At 48.1% G+C, this 20128-nt stretch overlaps 1 protein-coding gene and 1 long non-coding RNA gene across 3 annotated transcripts in view; one reads left to right on the forward strand and one right to left on the reverse strand.

Annotated features, from left to right (window-relative positions):
• The window catches only part of KCNB1 (potassium voltage-gated channel subfamily B member 1), a 99929-nt gene that overhangs the window by 24271 nt on the left and 55530 nt on the right, over positions 1-20128 (forward strand). The gene's annotated exons all lie outside the window — the stretch shown is intronic.
• Positions 10120-20128, reverse strand: part of LOC118970229 (uncharacterized) — a 31479-nt gene continuing 21470 nt past the window's right edge. The window contains exon 3 of the long non-coding RNA XR_005058024.2: positions 10120-11787. This is a non-coding gene — a long non-coding RNA (uncharacterized lncRNA). The remainder of the gene's footprint in view (positions 11788-20128) is intronic.

Below are 20128 nucleotides of genomic sequence, written 5' to 3' on the forward strand. Positions count from 1 at the left end.
TCACTGAAATAGTGGATATAAATGTTCTTGGCAGTAATGATATTTAACATTAAGCACCTACTATGTACCAGGTCATAGACATAGACAATAACCCTTACAGTCTCTCCAGGAAGAGTGCTAATGTAATGGTGGTGAGTGAAGGCTCTGGAGCCGGACTGGATTCAAATCCAGTTCTGTCACTTCCTCTGATATGTGACTGTGGACAAACTGCTGGGCCTTTCTGGGCCTCAGCTTTCTTACCCATAGGAGTGGGGGCATAACTGCATCTAGATTCTACGGCTGCTGGAAAGATGGAGTGAGTTAGGACTTGTACAGCTCTTAAAACAGTGACAGACACATAGTAAGTGGTCAATCCAGGGGAGTCTTTAGGAGGTAGACATTGGTCATCCCATTTTACAGAGAAGAAAACTGAGATTTTAAGTACTTTCGGAGGTCATCCAGCAAGGAGATGTTGAAGGAGTTTGCGCACGATCTGGACCCAGTGCCGGGAGCTCGCCCCCCTCCCTTGGCCACCTGGATCAGAGCAGCCAGGCTGAGCTCCATGCCGAGGCTGGGAGATTTACAGTTTGGAAACACCCCTTTCGGAGGGTGTCTGTGGGTGCATCCGTGAGCTTCCATGCACATGTGTGTAAGTGTATGTGGCTGTGCTGCTTGCCGGCACTAAGTGCGCATAACAGCACCATCAAAAAGACCATACTGTGTGGTTCCGTGTAGATGAGCTTGAAGAGCCGACAAAAGTAAACTGTGGTGAGAAATCAGAAAACACTGGTTGCCTTTGGGGATTTGACTGGAAGGGGGCCTGAGGCAAGTTTCTGGGTGATGGAAATGCTCTGTACCTTAATTGGGATGGTAGTTACACAGGTGTATCCATTTATCAAAAGGCATTGCACTGAACACTTAGAATCTGTGCGTTTTATTATGTGTAAATTATACCTCAGTCAATAAGAGATATTGGGGGAAAATGATCATAAGAGATCTCATTTACTGAGGCCTAACTAACCACTTGCCAGGCATTGTTCTAGGCACCTACAGGCATCTGCCACTTAATCCGTGCAGCGACCCCACATAGCATGCCTGTACGTACGCACGTGTACATGGTCCTGTGTGACCCATCTGGGGCTCTTTCAGTTGAGGTTTATGAGTGGTCACAGAGTATGTGTGCACATGCATACACTAATTCATTTCCACACTCGGGGGCCTAGGAAGGCATGCATGAGGGGTGTGCATTGTGTCCACAGATATGTCCATGGGAATAGATCTCTGCTGGTGCCTGTGCATTACATGCATGAGCATCAATGAACCATACTCCTCCCACTGTGCTGTAGTTAGATACTAATGGCATGCCAGGGCCCTGGTCTGTGTAGACAAATCAAGCGCTATTATCAGACAGTAATGGCAGGGGATCAACAACCAGCTTCCTTTGCCAGGGAGTGGTGGAGACTCATGGGCACTGGGCATTTAGCATCTCTAAAAGGCGTCTTAGCTGAATGGTGGCTAATTTTCAGACATGGTCCCATCAGCCAAGCGCAGCTGGGGAATGACAGCTTCCTGGAGGATTTATGAGCTGCTGTTGGCTGCAGGGATTGCCCTGAGAAGAACCCATACTTTAAGGGTGTGAACAGAGCTTGTCTGGCCATGCCATCCCTGCCTCTGTCCTCTCTTCCATCTTGTGAGCTGGGGAGGATGTGGAGGCTCAGAGAAGGTGAACAGCTTATCCAAGGTCACACAGCCAATAAGTCTCTAGCTCAGGGACTGCACTTGGGTTTCCAAACTTGCAGGCATTGTGCATCTCCTAACACCATCTCACACTCCCATATGCAGCTTTATGTTTTTTTTTTGCCATTTCCTTTCACTAAAGATACTATTATTTTCTTAGTATTTCTCCCTTAAACAGCTCACTTTCTAAGTACAGTAAGTTTATTTTAAAAGGAACCTGCCATTAATGGAAAATCAGTATCTGATACCCAAAAATTGAAGTAGGATGACCAACCATCCCTGCCCCATTTGTCTGGGACTGAGGGCGGGTGTGGGGGCTGGATATGGAACTTTTGTGTTTTAAAATCAGAAGGTCCCAGCAAACTAGGCTGAGTTGGTCACCTTAAAGGGAAGACAAGTTTAAAACTAAAACCATGAAATCAACTCTAACTGGCCACCATGGCCCGCCACAGGAACCTGTTGTCTGTGCTAAAAACAGAGCTTGGTTTAGGACTGGGGAGCACCACTCTGCAAGAGTCCCAGGATTCACTCTGATTTGCTTAATTTGGTCAGTACCCAGACTGAGCCAGTAGTCCTTGTCATGACCAGGGGAACGTACCGTTCTGATGGACCAGGCCTGGAGCTAGAGCTGGGGTCAGCCTCACCAGCATTGCGTGGCTCCAGCGTGGAAGTGGGATGGGCCTCCAACAGGGTGAGAGGATTTGTTGCCAGAAGTCAGTCTCCAGACAGGACTGGAGCAGCAGATGACTCCCCTGCCCTCCCAGGCCCAGCTCCCAATCTGCCCCCTGCTGCCTGTGTCCCCTCTGCTCTGCGGGACTCAGTCTCCCCATACATAAAAAGGAGGGTTGAGGGAAGTGAAGCTGAATGATCTCTAAGCATCTCCCAAGCTTTGATATCATGACATTTGTCTTCCTTGGGACAATTATTACTGGAGTTTGGTGGTTATTGTTACTGTTTTTCTCTATCTCACTTGCTCGAAATTAATGAGAAAAGGGAGATCATATAGCATGATGAAAAGAGCATTAAAACATTTCCAGATTCATATCCCAGTGCTGACACTTTCTGGCCCTGTGATTTGGGGCAAGTCACTTCACTTCTCTGAGCCTCAGTTTCCTTATCTCTAAAATGGGAAGAATAGTGGTATCAATTTAGAAAGGTAACAATGAAGATTAAAACTGGCAAAAAGTCTTTGATAAAGGAAATATGGATTCATTTTGGTACAAGAAACGGAACATTAAATCAAACTGGCATAAACAAGAAAGGGCATTTATTAGACATTGTAACTGAGAAGTGCTAGTGAGGTTTGGTCCAGGGGTGGGGGAAGGATCACATCGTCTTTGCAATGTCTGTGATTCATCTCTGTCAGTTTTCATTTTGGGTTGGCTCCCCTCATGGGCTCTCCAAAGGCACTTGCAGGCTTTACATTTTCACACCATGTCATCCAGAGGAAAAGATAACTTCTAGCATTCCAGTAGTCTCAGAAGTCAATCTGATTAAACTAGTTTAAATCATTTGCCCCTCTCTAAGCAATCTGTGCACTAGAGGGCGCATTATGCGCCTCCTGGGAGTGCTGTGTGCTGATTGGCTCATCCCTGGAGCAGGCGTGGCATCAGCTTCCTTAAGCCTACATGGATCCCCAGCAAATCAGGGAGGGGTTGGGAAGGGAAAATGCATGCTGGGAATGATACAGTCAGATGTTTAAGATCATCAGAGATGACAGTGATAAAAGGGCTCTTGAGGACATCTCCTTGTCCTTCACTATCATGTACACAAGGGGGAACTGAAGCTCAGAGAGAAGGGGCTGGTTCCAGGCGAGTGTCACCTAGAAAATGTAGACTGAGATCTGCCTCTGACTGGGTTGCTGTAAGACCCCATTGAAATAATAATGATGCTTTGACTAGGAAAAGAAAGAAGGAAAAGAAGGGAGCACTAGAATGCCTTGCACACCTTCTATGTGCTAGATTTTCTACACCATCGTGTCATTTAATCCCTATAGCCACCCTGGAAAGTGGGTTCTGAAATTGCTCCCATTTTACAGATGCAAAGCTGAGGCTGAGAGAACTGAAGTGGCTTGCCCAGGTCACACACTAGGAGGCCGTGCAGCAGGGGCTTGAAGCTGGCTGGGTTTGACTTTCCATCAGAAGGACATTGCATTTAGTGTGCATCTGCTATTTGCTAAGCGCTTCCCCGGCCACCGCCTCTCACTGGAGTGGTAAATGACGTCTGCCCCCATTTTGCAGCTGTCCTGTCTGCCTGTAGGGAGAGGGTTATATTCTTACGAGCTATCAGAGATCCCTTCTTGGCTGCCAGAGATGGTCTGGTTTTCAAGTTGTCCTTGCTGGTGTGGCCTCTGTGACTTCTTTCTTGCTCTGAATTTCTGTATCCTGCTCCCCAACCCTCAACACCCCCAACCTTCAACACCCCCAACCTTTTCTGGCCTGGCAGCTCCCTTCAGGAGCTTCTGAGTCTTTCAGGTTCTTGGTTCCTAGCCCCAGAGCTGGGTAAGGAAGTTTTCTACAGACACCCAGGCCTTTGTCTCCCTGGGCTCCAGAGCTCAGCCCCACCCCCAGCTACCCCCTTCTAGGCCCTTCCCCAGCATTGGTTTTGTGCCAATGTTTGGGCTGCTATAGCTCTGGCCAGGCTCGAAAAAGGAATTATTTCTGTCTCCTTGCATAGTTCTCAGCCCAATTCCCAAAATGGGAAGTGGCCTGGGAGGGCTTCCCAACCCCCAGCTCCAGTGGAGGAAGGGAGTACTTGGCAGAGCTGGGAGAAAGGGGGGAGGCCCAACAAATGACTTCACACACACAGCCCCTTCTCTATCCCTGCGGCCTGTAACAGAAGTCAGCCTTTGCTGTGTTCCCAGGCCCTAGCGCTGTGTTCCATGTGTTTCAGGGGAGAAACGAGTGGGGTGGAGCAGGGTGTGGATAAAGAGATGGGGGAGCATGTGTGGGCCCCATCCCCATAGCTTAAAGAGGATTGGGATTAGGGAAAGGGGAGACACAAATAGGAAAATTGGTGCAAATTCTGACTAGGGGATGGGCAGCAAGCCCACCCAGAATGCTTTGTTCTTGTCCACTAAACTTGGTCCTCCTCTCTCCTCTTCTGGAAAACTTCAGGAAGGCTGTGTCAGGGTGTTGAGAGGCATGTTCTGACTCCTAGTTATTCTGTGGGTTTGGGACCACCTGTCCCATTTCTCAACATCCTTCACAGTGTCCACTTTTGACTCTGCCCAGCCTGGATGTCATCATGATGACCAACTGAGTCACTGGGCAGGGGGCAGGTTGGTTTTGACTGACCGTGTCTGACTATCTGATTTGTTCGCCACACCACTGACTGACAGGCAGAGTGTCTGAACAACTGGCTAAGTGGCTACCTGCCTTCCTGATTGATCTGTCCAACTAACAAACTGTATGCCTAGGTCACCATCTGTCTGTCCTCATGCCTGGGTGTCTGACCAACTGGATGGTTGACTGACTGGATGAATGGCTGTCTGACTGTGTCTGTCCACTTAGGTGCCTGACTGACTCAATCTGGCTGACTCTTGTGTCCAGCTGAATGGGTAATTGACTGTCTCCATGTTTGACTGAATGCCGGGAGTTTGACTGACTGGATGCAAAACTGACTGGCTCCGTGTCTGACCTCATTGTCAAAGCTCTGACTAAATGGATGACTGCCTGACAGGCTGTCTGCCTATCTATCTGACTAGCTGCTGTATCTGCTAATTAGATGCATAACAAATTGCCTTTTTGTCCATTTCCTTGTTTAAATGTTTTTCTGAGTGTCTGAGTGACTGACCATCTGTCTGTCCGTTTGCCTGGTTGTCTGACCCAATGCCTGAGTGACTGATGGATAATCTGCCCATCTCTATGTGTGTTTCACTGGCTGACAGTCTGTTTTTTGGGGTGTTTGGCTGGCTGTGATCACATCAGTGACGGAGCCTGTCTCTGTATCTCCCGGTCTGACTGACCGCCTGACTTGCTGCCTCCATGTCTGACTGACAAGACGGCTGACAGACAGTCTGGTTATCTGTCTGTCTGTTGGCTGGGTGTTTGTTGTATATGACTAACAGATGATGACAAAAGGTCTGTCTATCCCTCTCCTTGTCCAGCTGACTGTTTGTCTGATTGTCTGACAAATGACTGGCTGACATTGCCTCTATGTCTGAATGACAGGATGGAAGACAAGCTAACTGGCTGTTTCCCCACTCCCATCTCCCACTGACTGGCTCACTGGATATTTGACTCTTGGTGCCCCAAGTAGGCATGACTCACAGGCTGCGCTGGGTAGCGGTAGGGAGGGAGTGATGCGCATTTGGAACTCCCCCACCAGCCTCAGCAACCATGCTTCTCTCCTCCCCTCCATGCCCACCTTCTGCAGCCCAGAGGAGCTAAAGTCCTTCCCCTTCCAGAGGAGCGAGGGGAACTGGGCGGAAAACTCAATGTCTGCTCAGTCTCCTTGATCTCAAATGTTTGTACTGTGTGGGAGTGAGGAAGGCATGATGAATGTATCTTCCGCACCCCATCCTCCACCCCCATTTTCACGGAACCCCGGGGGCCTTAAGAGGAGGAAATGTTCCTCAAGAAGTCTGCAAGGACATCCTCCCAATGTGCCGAGCCCTGCTGGGGCCCTGCCAACCAGGGAAGCGTCTGGAGGAACCCTTCCAAATCTTTGCACTATTGTTCAGCCACTGGGGCTGATTCCCAGGACCAGGGACAGATAGGGCCGTCTGAGGGGCACACAGCCATGCTGGGAAGACAGGCTCCCTTGGTCTGCACCCTTCCATCTGTCAGAAACTCCATAGCCCCTCAGAATGAGGCTGAGCCTGGGGAGAGTGAGTAATGCTTTGTGGGGAGGGAGAGGGCACAGTTCTTTCCTGCTGGAGGCGTTTGCTCTGGGTAATAGAATTCTGCCCAGCTGCTGTCTGACCTCCCGTCCTTAAAGACAGAATTCTGCTGATGAATTTTATTTCGGGATAAATATGGGCAAGAACATGGGAGAAAGAGATGGGCAGGAAGAAATAGGAGTTTGAGAGCCTCTGGTTAGAAAGGAGACTCCCAAGAATTTAGCTCTGCCTAAATGATGCCTTCCTTACAGTTCCCAAATTCCCCAGACTGGCCCTGGGAGACACCAGGCTGGACGATCCTTGCAAAGCTGGAGGAAGTGACCGGTCCAAGCTCAGAGGGAGCTTCTCCAGACCCCTCGACAGTAGGCAGCAGCATTCGGAGGTGGCTGTGCCTCTGAAGCCAAGGATAAAGCACATTGTGTGACCAGGGTCAGGACTCAGTGTGTGATGAGGGCCAGGGCTTATTCTTGACAAGGATTAGGGCTCAATCTGAGACTAAGGTCAGTGGGTAACCTGCTTCATGACCCTGACCAGGTTGAGCTTGGGTCCAGGGCTCAGACTGTGACCAAAATCAGGGCTCTGTTGTGACCAGGTCAGGGCTTAGACCAGAACCAGGGTCAGGGGAGAATCTGGCCAGAGTCAGTTTTCACTGTGATCAGAATTAGGACTCAGTCTGTGGCCCTTGTCCCTGCTCATTCAGGGGCTGGGATTAGATTGAGTGCAGATCCTTAGGTTCTAAGAGCCAAGTCAGGTCCTACCCTAAAGGACAGGCAGGCAGAGTGACCAGTGTGCCGCTGGTGGTTCTTGCCCATCCCCATCCCTCTTCCTCCCGGTCTCTGAGGGCAAAGGCAAGAAGCCCGGCGAGCTGCTGGGGCAGGTGATGGGGTGGAGGGTAGCTGTCTTTGAATGTCCTGCTGGAGGTGGGACCAGAGAGCCATCCTCATGTCTGGGAAAGGGTATGGAGGCCGAGGACTGCCCCTAATGAGAAGGGGGACAAGGGAAAGGAGAAAAGTCATAAATGGAAGTAGTTACAAGGGTGGGGTCTGGAAGTCACTACCTGCGTTTCAATTCTGTTTCTCCCACTTACTGGCTGTGTGACCTCGGGCATGTTGTTCAGCCTTTCTGTGCCTTAGCTTTCTTATCTATAGAATAGGGATAAAAATGGTATTTACTTCATAGGGCTGTAGTGAGGATTAAGTAACTTTTACATGAAAGTGCTTACATGGCGCCTGGTTGGTTCTAGGTTCTCAACCCTGTTATGAGCCCCACCGGGGCCACACCCTGTGAACAGTACAGGGTAGAAGTCATGTCAGGGCAGAGAGGGCTGGGGCGCAGGCTCCTGATTCCTGGCCAACTCTCCAGATCCATGGGCCTCCCCTCTGTTGGCTTCTGATGCCTCCGTAATCCCCTGGACGCTGTCATTGTAACTCTTGACACTCACAGCTACTTCTCTAATGGCCGTGTCCCCAGTTACTGTGTCTGTTCCCTGCATGCCTGTATCTTGCTCACCACTGTGTCCTCAGCACCAAGCACAGCACCAGTACATAGTAGGTGCTCAAGAAGCAGTTACTGTAATGCAATCATAATAAAAGCCACCAGTTACAAAGGGCCAGACATGGTGCTTTGCCTTCCCTCTAATGTCTTGATCCAGTCTTTCAAAAAAAACTTTAAAAAAGGACTAATTCTAACAATACTGAAGGGTATACAATGGAAAGATAGAAAGCTCACCCCCACATCTCCAGGCTCAGAAGAAACCATTACCTTGTACATCCTCATAAAACCATCACGTGTTTGTATGTTCACATTCACGCTCCACCAGCTCCTTGGAAATAAGGGTTCTTGTCTGTTTTGTCCACTGCTGTATTCTCACCACTTAAACCATGCTGGCAAGTACTCAGTTTTTAAATAAGGATATATTAAAAACTTAATATATTTTTCCTAATACCAATGGGATTATGTCATATGTAGTATTCTGTACCTTGCTTTTTAACCATTATTAATAAATCTTAGAGATCTTTCCACATCAGTAAAAACACATTTACCTCATTTGTTTTAACAATGGCTACATAATCTTCCATGCCATGGACATACCATCATTTATTTCACTAGATGGTGCATTGAGGTAGTTTCTGGTTTTCATTTCCCCTCACTCATAATGATACTTAAGCTTCACACCTCAGCTTTGCAAGCAGTTATCTCAGCCAAAAATCATTTGGCTGAGAAGACGACATCTCAGAGAGGGTAAGGCACTAGCCCGAGGCCACACAGCTGACCAACCCCACCCCATCAGTCGAGCACTTCCTCTGCTGCCCACCAGTGCCCCTCTCTGACTCTTCCCATCAGCAGACTCAAAGAAGGCTGCCCTGGAGCACTTCCATTCCCCGCACAGGGCATGGCCCTGTAGTAAGTTTCTCTCAGACTTTAGCAGTTGCTTCTTAGGAGCTTCTAATCTGGGCTCAGGAGGGTAAGAGACCATACAGACCCAGAAACCATTCCCCCATGGCTGTGGTTAAGGCACCGATTCTCAACCAGGGGTGGTTTTGACCCCTAGGGAACACTTGGCAATGTCTGAGACATTTTTAGTTGTCACGCCTAAGTGGGTGGATGCTACCCGCATCTAGTGGGCGGGGCCAAGGATGCTGCTAAACACCCTGCAGTGCCCAGGACCGTGATGAATGATGCAGCCCAAAATGTCAACAGTGCCCCCAGGGTGGAGAAATTCTGTGTTAAGGGCATATACTCTGGCACCAGACTTGCTGGGCCCAGCCCTGGCCTGTCACTTCCTGGCTGAGTAACAGAGGCAAGTTGTCTCTGTTTCCTTATCTGTGAAATGGGGATAACAAGAGTCCCTCTCTTCCACGTTTGTGTATATTATACGTGTAAAGCACTTTGGCAAGTGCCTGACCTATGGTAGCCCTCAGTATAGGAAACCATAATTGGAATCATTGCCCTGAGAATCTGGCTGTCAGAGAGCTGGAAGAAGATGTCTTCTGCAGAGAGAACAGGCAGCCAGGCTATTCCCTGTTTCTGCACCCCAGCCTCCCCCAGGGAGTGTACCATAGTCCACAGATAGAAATAGAACCCCCTGGATGCTGCTGAACTCTGAATGGTCAGCAATGGAGAAGAAATTGCTCAAAAGACTGTTTCCATTTTGCAGGCTGAAAAACAGCTCCCAGGAGATCCTTGACATGGGGATTTCCTAGAAGCTGAGCATTAAAGGGTCTTAGAGAACAGCAACTCCAAGCTGTTCATTTTTTTTTTCATATTTTTTTTAAAATTTTATTTTGGTATCATTAATCTATAATTACATGAAGGATATTATGTTTACTAGGCTTCCCCCTTCACCAAGTCCCCCCCACATCCCCGTTCACAGTCACTGTCCATCAACACAGTAAGATGCTGTAAAATCACTACTTGTCTTCTCTGTGTTGCACAGCCCTCCCCGTGCCCCCCACACTATACATGCTAATCGTAATGTCCCCTTTCTTTTTTCCCACCCTTATCCCTCCCTTCCCACCCATCCTTCCCAGTCCCTTTCCCTTTGGTAACTATTAGTCCATTCTTGGGTTCTGTGATTCTGCTGCTGTTTTGTTCCTTCAGTTTTCTTTTGTTCTTATACTCCACATATGAGTGAAATCATTTGGTACTTGTCCTTCTCTGCTTGGCTTATTTCACTGAGCATAATACCCTCTAGCTCCATCCATGTTGTTGCGAATGGTAGGATTTGTTTTTTTCTTATGGCTGAGTAATATTCTATTATGTATATGTACCACATCTTCTTTATCCATTCATCTACTGATGGACATTTAGGTTGCTTCCATATCTTGGCTAGTGTAAATAGTGCAGCGATAAACATAAGGGTGCATCTGTCTTTTTCAAACTGGAGTGCTGCATTCTTGGGGTAAATTCCTAGGAGTGGAATTCCTGGGTCAAATGGTATTTCTATTTTGAGAATTTTGAGGAACCTCCATACTGCTTTCCACAATGGTTGAACTAATTTACATTCCCACCAGCAGTGTAGGAGGGTTCCCCTTTCTCCACAACCTCGCCAACATTTGTTGTTGTTTGTCTTTTGGATGGTAGCCATCCTCCAAGCTGTTCATTTTACAGATGGGGACACTGAGGCCCAGAGAGGGGACAGGACTTGCTCACAGTGGCAGATCCAAGCCGGAAGCCAGCCTAGGATATATGTGGGTCTCTCTGCAGCTCCCCAGTGGCCCTTCTGAAGCACAGAATATTCACTCTTCCAGTTTTGCTGAGAGTCACTGGAATCCAGCATGCCTGGGAAGCAATGTCATGTAAGTGTTCATAAGCACAGCTTTGACATCAGACAAATCCTGGTTCAAGACCCAGTTACCTGCAGTGTCCTTGCACAGGCCACGTACAATTCTCTGAGCCTCAGCAAAATGGGAATTATCCTGTGTTGTTGTTGAAAGGACTAGAGATAATATGTGGATATTCCAGTACATTGCTGGTGGAATGCAGATTGACCCAGCCTCTGCAGGGCAATTTGACAACATCTAGCAACATTTCAAAGGTACGTGCCCCTTCATTCAGCAATTATACTCCAGTAGATACACACTCACATGAGGGAAATTAAATATGTACCTGGATAATCTTTGCAAAGTTGAGAACAATCGAAATGTGGCTTAAGACATGAGTAGTTAAAGGCTCTGTGGGGCAGCTTTGACACATTTATGTAAAAAGTTTGGTGCGACTGTGTATGTACTGATTTATAACAACCTCCAAGACACATCATTAAATGAGGAAGTAATATCCTGAAGGATAGGGGTCGTATATGCTACCATTTTTGTGGGGAAGAAAGGATAGAGATAAATATAAATGTTTGTGTACGCATAGTACATCAGCTGGAGGAATGGGAAATTCAACAGGTGACAGCTTGGACAAACATGACAAGAAGTGCAGAGCTGGGTGACCCAGTGGTGGCACAGCTGCTGGAGGGCTCGGGCATCTTCCTTCTTCCCTCTTCCCCCTTCTGAGCATCTGGCTTTGATCCTCATGGTCTCAAGACGGCTTCTCTGCTTCCAGGCATCAAATCCACATTCCAGGCAGGAAGAGAAAGTTGGGGTAATGGGCAAAAGGAGGATAAAAAGTCAAAGTCCTCTCTTCCAGGTGCTTTGTCTTTTGGGGGGAGTGGAAAGCTTCCACCTACATCTCATTGCACAGCTGATTGCAGAAGAGTCTGGGAACATGAGTATTTTTGCCACCTGAGCAGAAGAACATTGGACTCCTGTTAGTAAGGTGGGAGATGGGTACTTAGTAGGCAAGCAGAATCTGCCGTTTATAGCCCATTGCTGGAAGGATCCATAAGAAACTGGGAAGAGTGGTTGCCCTGGGATAGGGGGACTGAATGATAATGGAAGGAGACAGAAGGGAGATCCCCTATTTGACTATATATCTTTTTGTACCTTTTTGACTTTCAAACTGTGTGCATGTATTACCTTTTCAAAAAAAAAAAGGACGTAATTTATGTAAAAATACAACTTTTAAAAAGACAATGCCTATAAAGTATCTGAAACATAATAGGCACTCAATAACTTCCATCTCTGATCACCTGATGTAACCATCAGATGTGGATTAAATTCCCAACTCTGCTACATTGAAGTTTTGTGACTTTGGTCAGATTTCTCTTTCTGTGCTTCTATTTGCTTGAAAGAAAAAAAAAACCTACAGAAAAACATATTCTTTTAGCAGCTGGCAGATTCCTCGCAGAGAGGCCCAGTGCTGTTGGGGAAATGGCTTCTCAAAACCTCTTAAAATTAGTGAGCCTTGTGGGGCATGGGTGGGTGGGACCAGTGCCTCCCAGAAAGGGGGTGGGATTATGCCTCCTGAGACAAGAGGGAAATTTGCTGATGGGAGTGGGGTGAGGGAAGAGAATTAGCTTTAAGACATGACACCCCTGCCCTTGTGACCTACCCAATACCCCTTACTAGTCATAATACAGGCACACAGTGATAATATCAGCCAACGTTTAATGAGTGCCGACTGTGTACAAGGCACTGTTCCAAGTACTTTTTCATACATTAACTCATTTAACTCCTGATGACAGTCATTCAAGGTATCTACTATGATTACACCCATTTTATAGATGAAGAAGCTGAGTCTTCAGTTAAAATGTTGGCAGGGTTGGGTTTCTCATGGAAATCAGTGGTGGGGCTAAGGCAAGGCCCACAGGGGATCAGGACACTTGGCCATAAGGGACAGAAGCACCAGGGAGCCTGAGCCTGGAAATCTGGGGGAGTTTTCAGAGTTCTGGGTGGGGTCTGTGGCTGAGATGTTGAGCCTGAGGAATTCAGACTGGTCATTAGGTAGGAAGCCCTTTCTCCCGGTTGACAGCTGGTTAAGTTAAATGGCAACAGAAGTCCCCGTGGGGAGGTTCAGGCAGAATGACACCCAGCACATGGCCACTCCTCCGCACCTCTACCCCCCAGCCTAGCCCATTCTCCCCTCACAGACAGAGGGATCCCATGAAAACCTTCATCAGAACATATGCTTCCTCCTGGGGCTCCCACCCCACACAGAATCAAGCTATATTCTCTCCACAGCCTGCCTGGCCTTCCGGGATCCAGCCTCCATCAATTCTCTGACCTCCCTCCTGCCACCGCCCTCTGGCTTCTTATGCCCCAGCACTACTGCTCTATATTACTCCCACCACAGGGCCTTTGCACTTGCTCCTTCTTCTGGTGCTGTCCCACCAGATATCTAGGGCTTTTTCTGTCTCTTCACTCAGGTCTCTGTTCAAATATCACCACCTCAGAATGGCCCTCCTGGACCACAGTGCCTCTCCTCTGCCGTCTAAAGCAGCTCCAGCCCCATCCATTGCTCTTCCCTTCTGCTCTATTTTTCTTATCACCATGAGTCAAATGACACTTTTATATGTTCCCATTTTCTCCTCCCTGTTAGCTTCCCAAGAGGGCAGGGACTTTGTTTTGCTCATTTGGCTCATTGTAGGCACTTCCTAAATATATGGATAAAATAGCTTTGTTCATAAAGCTATGAATAAAATAGCTGTTGTTATTGGGATGTATAATTCAGCCATTTAAAGTGTACAATTCAGTGTTTTTTAATATATACACAATAGTACAACCCATACCATAATCAGTTTTAGAACGTTTTTATCACCCCAAGAAGAAACCCTGTTCTCATTAACAGTTACGCCGTATTTCCCCATCTCCGCCCTAGGCCCAGGCAACCACTAATCTACTTTCTGTCTCTAGGGATTTGCCTCTTCTGGACATTTCAGATAAATGGCATCATCCAATGTGTGACCTTTCATGTCTGGCTTCTTTCACTTAGCATAATGTTTTCAAGGCTCATCCACGTTGCAGCCTCTGTCAGTACTTCATTCCTTCTTAGGACTGAATAATATTCCACGGTATGGCTATGCCACATTTTGTTTATCCTTCATCAGTGGATATTTGGGTTGTTTCCCCTTTTGGTTATTATAAAGAATGCTGCTATGCATGTTTGTATACAAGTTTCACGTGGACTACTTTTTCATTTCTCTTGGGCATATAGCTAGAAGTGGCGTTACTGGATCTTGTGGTAACTCTATGTTTAACCTTTTGAGGAACTGCCAGATTGTTGTCCAAACTGGCTGTGCTGTCTTGCATTCCCACTAGCAGTATCCCAGGGTTGTATGTAGTTCCTCTCTCCTCAGCAATACTAGCGTCGTTTTTATTCTAGCCAGCCTAGTGAGTGTGAGGTGGTATTTCCCAGTGGTTTTGATTTGCATTTTCCTGAAGCCTAATCATGAATATTTCTTGAGGGAATGAATCGAAGGATGTGCTTTGAGGGGGCGGTTCATACAGGGGTCTGCATGGCTTAGTACCCTCAGCTCCCCTCCAGGCCAGGACAGATTGATGTCAGGATCTGGGGAGACCCCCAGGATGCTTACCAATGCTGGGCAGCCTCCTGGGTCAAGCCAGACGGCTGGGCCACCCCTTCGTGCTGACTCAGGTGGCCAGTGGCCAGCTGGGTGTGAAAAGCCCTGATGGGTGCCAAGTCCTGACACCCTGGGCCCAGCATGGCTGCTGACCGGCAGCCACAGCCAGCTTTTCAGGCTAAGCTCTAGGAACCGTGACATCACTGCGGCTCCCTCACCAGCACCACAGGGCCCTGGCAGGAGCTGCCCTCCTTCCATCTGCTTCTCAGCCTTGCAGGGGCTGCCATCACCTCCTTTATAAGGGTGAAGAAAGCAAGGCTCAGAGAGGCTATGTCCTGGCCCTGGACACCAGCTGAGCCCTGTGCTAGCTCTGGAGGTCCAAAGTGACTGGGACAAAGTCCCTGCCCTGTGGAGCTCACCCTCCAGTGGAAGGCAGATGGCACACAGTAGGCAAATGTGAAGTAATTTCAGGAAGGGGTAAGTGCAGGGGAGGAAAATAGAGTGGGAAAGGGCAGCTAAGTGACAAGGAGAGGGGCTGCAAATTTAGATAATAGGTCTGGACACTTCTGCGGTAGTTACTGAGTGTCAGGGGCTGTTGGAGGCACTTTACATATATTACTATGTGAGGCAGCCAGAGAAGGTCTCTGTCACAGAGAAGACATCATGCCCCCCACACTCCTACTGTGGTCCCTGAATTTAAACCAGAAAAATAAGGAGCCATGTGAATAGCTGCATGAGAGCACTTTAGAAGTGAAAGCCGCAAGTACAAAGGTCCTGGGACAGGTCTCATCTGACATTGCAGGCCCACCACTAAGAGGAATGAGCGAGTGATCCGTGAGTGAATTGCTGGGCACCTCCTGTGTTGCTAACAGAAGTGGTATGGGGGTGGGGAATCACAGAGCCAACATCACCTCCTGCTCCCAGGCTGTGCCCATCCTCTGCCCGCTGCTGCCAGCTGACAGCAGGCACTGTCATGGGCTCCCAGCTGCTGCAGCAGCACTGGGCTCTGGGCTCAGATGGGCCCCACCCTTTGTTTAAGGCTTGTCTCTGCTGTCTGTCTTTAAATTCATAATAATTTCTGAACAAGGGGTCCTGCATTTTCATTTTGCCCTAGGCTTTGCCAAGTACGTCTCTAGTCCTGGTTGACGTAGGCAGGGAGGTGCCTTTGCTCCCCACCCTGATCCCTTGCCTGAGCGGGTCATAACGGATGCTTTCTTTCTGTTGGAACTTAGAGGCATTATTTGATCTATCTACTCTAATCAGCGCCTTGTGAGTTTTCTCAGAAGGTCAAGAAAAACATTTACCCTTCAGAGAAACAGGGAGAGAGAGGGCCTAATGATGCATTTAGCAGGCGGAGGTAGGGAGGGGCTGCATTACCAGGACTCTGTCCCCTAAGATTTTCAAATAAATCATGCCTCTGACTCCCAGGATCCCAGAACCTCCTGGAAAGGAAGGGAAGTGAGGCTGCTGAACACCACTCCATGTCAAAAGCTTTCCCTGATGCTATTTCACTTAATCATCATTATTATTAATTATTATTATTAGCTTGTTTTGCACAGGATGAAACTGAGACTCTATAAGGCAATGCTGATGGCTTAAGATCCCTGTTAGTGGGAGGAGGGAAAGGAGATGGAGAGAAGGAAGGAGGTGGAGAAGCAAGAGACAGAGGGGTGAGGGAAGAGGGGCAGCAGAAAGCAGGGACACGTTATGAATTCTGTGGGTGCTGGGCACTTCGCCTTTCTCCATAAAAAATACTAAACCTTATATTTATGCCTTAGTAGTTTATGGCTGCATTGGTATAAAGACAAATATATTAACATCACATATTAAAGCATGTTCTGTAGTCTGTAAGTTTACTTTTTTCTTTCTAATTATAAAAGAAATGAAAACAGTGGGGAGGGGACCCTAGCAGTCTTGTGAGCCCAGGCCCTGTGTCTCCTGTGCGCTTGATGGAGTGGTCGGGGCCCTGGCAGGGGGAGAGGCAGAGGGCAGATGAAGAGAGGAGGGGACAGGGCTAGAGGGAGAAGAGAAGGGGCTGCAACACGTATCAGAGACATCAAGGCTCCGTGAAGAGGAATGTGCAGCAGCCGAGCCTCCAGCCTCGGCCCTTAGCCCAAGTGCTGGCCCTCTCGGGCTGCCTCCTCTGAGACCCCCCTCCCCACCCACCCAGCCTCACCTCTCCCTGGAAGCTTTACCTTCCCAGATGTCACCTGTCTGAAGCTGTGCCCTGTCAGATCCGACCTGCTGAGGGACCCCGCAGTGGGGAACCGCAGACCCTGAGAGTTGGCCGCAGCCCCTGCCCCCTCGCCCTGCCTGCCTCAGGCGCCGCCTCACAGACTGGCCCCGGCTCTTCTGCTTCGGTGGGCCACTCCTGGCACGCAGCCGACAGCACTGTTACCTTTTGCTGCCATTAAGGCAGCTCTTTGCTCCCAGTAAAATGACCTTAATTTGCAAGGCATTATGACTAATACCGATGATTATTTATGGTTGCAGCCATTAATATTTATGGTTGACACTCCCAGGAGGGGACCTGGGTGCTAATTGGCACCCCTCTCGGTGCCTCATTTCTCAGCGAGGCTTCCGATTTCCCCGCTGCTGTTCCAGGTTTCAGCCTCTCATTTTCAAAGGGAAGTATTGCACGGGGCATTTCCTTATTTCTAGCTGATGTTCTCATTTCATGCCCTTACTTCCTTCTGATTCTGTAAGCAGCCTAGAAACATGCCAGATGCATTGAGGACTCCAGGATATTGGCAAAGGGCTGGAGTCATGGCAGAGGGGGAGATGGCTGCGTTGACTGCAGAGAGTCTGTGCTTCTGCCCAGAGAAAGTGAAGAGGAGCGAGGCATGGGGGAATGTGTACATTTGCCCAGAAAAAGCCCGGTCTCAGACGCCCACGCCTTCCTCTTCTCTAATCAAACATTTTCTGATCTTTTTATATAAGATGGAATCTAAACCAATCCTTCCCAACACCCCATCTCTGGTTTTGCTTGAACAGTGCGGGTGTTTGGGGTATCTGCATTTGGGACCCAGATGGAGAAGACAGGTCACATTCCTCCCCCTTCTCAATTTAGGCTTTGGGGATGCTGGGAGCTGATGTTGCCTGAGCTGAGAAGAGAGACGTCCTTGTCATCTCTCCGTTTCAGGTGGAGAATGTGTTACAAATGGCCAGGTGTGGCCATGGTCACCAAGGCGCTTCCTTCCAAGAGAAGGGGGGGTGTGGTGCCTGGGGCCCCATGTGGCCTTGCCCCCTTGTCCCTCAGCAGGGGCTGGGCTGCAATCTCAGAAGCCTCTCCTGTAGGTGAGCGGCATGCCAGGGCAGCGCTGGGGTGGACTGGACAGCTCCCTCCCTGATGGGTTAGCCACTGCCCAGCTCCAGTACGGGGCTGTCATGCAGGGAAATGGGCGCAGTGTCGCCGAACCTGATTATCTCGGAGAAGTGAGAAATATGGACTATAGGCACACTGTCCCAATTATTTTTATTGTTGGCAAAGAAGGTAAATAATTCATTTTTTTTTAAGAACTATGTGGGCCAAACAAAACCTGGGCTGCCACTGTGGCGGCCGTGTTGCAGTCTGAGGCAGGTGCATCACTGACCAAACGGTGGTCCCACCCAGCATCGTTTTGGGATCACAGGGTCCGTGAATCCAGGAAGACAGCTTTGTAAGGAGATGGGAGGTGGGGCATGCCCAAATTCCCAAAATAGACGATTTAGAACTAGAAACTGATCAGCCAAATCACATGTCTCCAAATGATCATTCCGGATCCAACAGTTGATGTTGATCCTGGGGCCATGTATACTGGCCTGCAACTCCCCCAACTTGCTGAGTGACTTTTAACTACAGTCTCCCCTTTTCTGTGCCTTCATCTCCCCATCTGTACAGTGATGGGATTGAACCATTTTTGGGGGTCTTGCTAGTGCCAACTGACTGTCCCTCCTATGTCATTTCTGACTGTTGTCCACAGCATTCACTCTGTGCTATGCCCAGGAATTTCCAGAGTTGGGGGTTCCACTGTCAAGAGTGGGTCTCCCCCATCCCACTCACTCACTCTTTAACAATGGCATGTTGAACAACTGTGCCAGGCACTGAACTGGGAATGGGGATAAGGAAGTGGTATGACAGCAGGGTCCCTGTCTGCATGGGCTCACATTCTACTGAAAGCAGGAAAGATGGAGAGGGTCATCTGCATTTCTGCTCACAGCCTGATGGCCAGCTTGACTTATTACCTGTATTGCTGTAGCCAATGGCCATTTTTCTAGATTCCGCTGAGCTATTCCAGTCTCTAGGAAGCCTTCCCTAACCAATTCTCCCACCCATTTCTGCCTGGTGTCCCCATGACTCAGGATTTGGTTCTGATTGGTCTACGGCAGGATTCCTCAACTTGGCACTATTGACATCTTGATCATTCTGTTGTGAGGGGATGTTTAGCAGCATCCCTGGCTCTACGTAATAGATACCAATAGGACACACACACATTTATCATAACCAAAAATATCTCCAAATGTGCCCTGGAGGTAAAAAATCATCCCTGAGTAAGAACTGCTGGTTTGAGATAATCATGGTGGCCCCATTCCTTTTGCCAGTGATGGTTCAGGTGTGGGTGTGTGATGCCACCCGTCAAGTCTGCTGGAGAGTTTCTGGGAAAGTTTTTTTCTATCTCAGAAAGTGGTAGGAGGATGAAAAGTTATTTTTTCTTGCTCTTGAATGTAGTCATACCTTCACATGATGGCTGGAGCAATGGCAGCCATATTGGGTCCATGAGGTAAGCCATCCTGGGAATGGAGCCAGTCCTCTGAAGATGGTGAAGGAGATGGTAGAGAATTTGGACCCTTGACAATATTGTTGAGTTCTTCAGTTATGGGGTAACCCTATCTCAGGATTTTCTGTTATGTGGGATAATAAATTCCCTAGTTGTTTGAGCTTCTTTTATTCATTTGCTCTTTAGCACTTTCTAACCAAGCATTCTCTCTCTTTTTTTTTATTAAGGTATCACTGATATACAATCTTATGCTCAGGTTTCTCATGAGCAACACTATGGTTACTACATTTGCTCCTATTAAGTCACCACCACATACCCCATTACAGTCACTGTCCATCAACATAGTAAGATGCTATAGAATCATTACTTGTCTTCTCTGTATATACTGCCTTTCCCGTGTTACCACCAACCCCGTACATCATGTGTGCTAATCATAATGCCCCTTTTTCCCCCTTATCCTTCCCTTCCCACCCATCCTCTCCAGTCCCTTTCCCTTTGGTAACTGTTAGTCCATTCTTGGGTTCTGTGAGTCTGCTGCTGTTTTGTCCCTTCAGTTTTTGCTTTGTTGTTATACTCCACAGATGAGGGAAATCATTTGGTACTTGTCTTTCTCTGCCTGGCTTATTTCACTGAGCATAATACCCTCTAGCTCCATCCATGTTGTTGCAAATGGAAGGATTTGTTTTCTTATGAACAAGCATTCTCTTTAGCAAAGAACATTCCTCACAGATAGATAATAAATCATACTTCAGACTTTAGCTCACATATGAAGTTCCTTAGAGAGCCCTCTTCTGTCCCTCCCACCCCCCGTAGATATTAGGGCCCTCTTGCTATTCTGAACTTTTCTTTGGTGGCATTCTTTCCAATTTATGTTGATATTTTATGGTCTACTAAGGCCTATTATCT

This window comes from Manis javanica, chromosome 5 (assembly GCF_040802235.1).
Source record: "Manis javanica isolate MJ-LG chromosome 5, MJ_LKY, whole genome shotgun sequence".
In the NCBI taxonomy this organism is placed as follows: domain Eukaryota; kingdom Metazoa; phylum Chordata; class Mammalia; order Pholidota; family Manidae; genus Manis; species Manis javanica.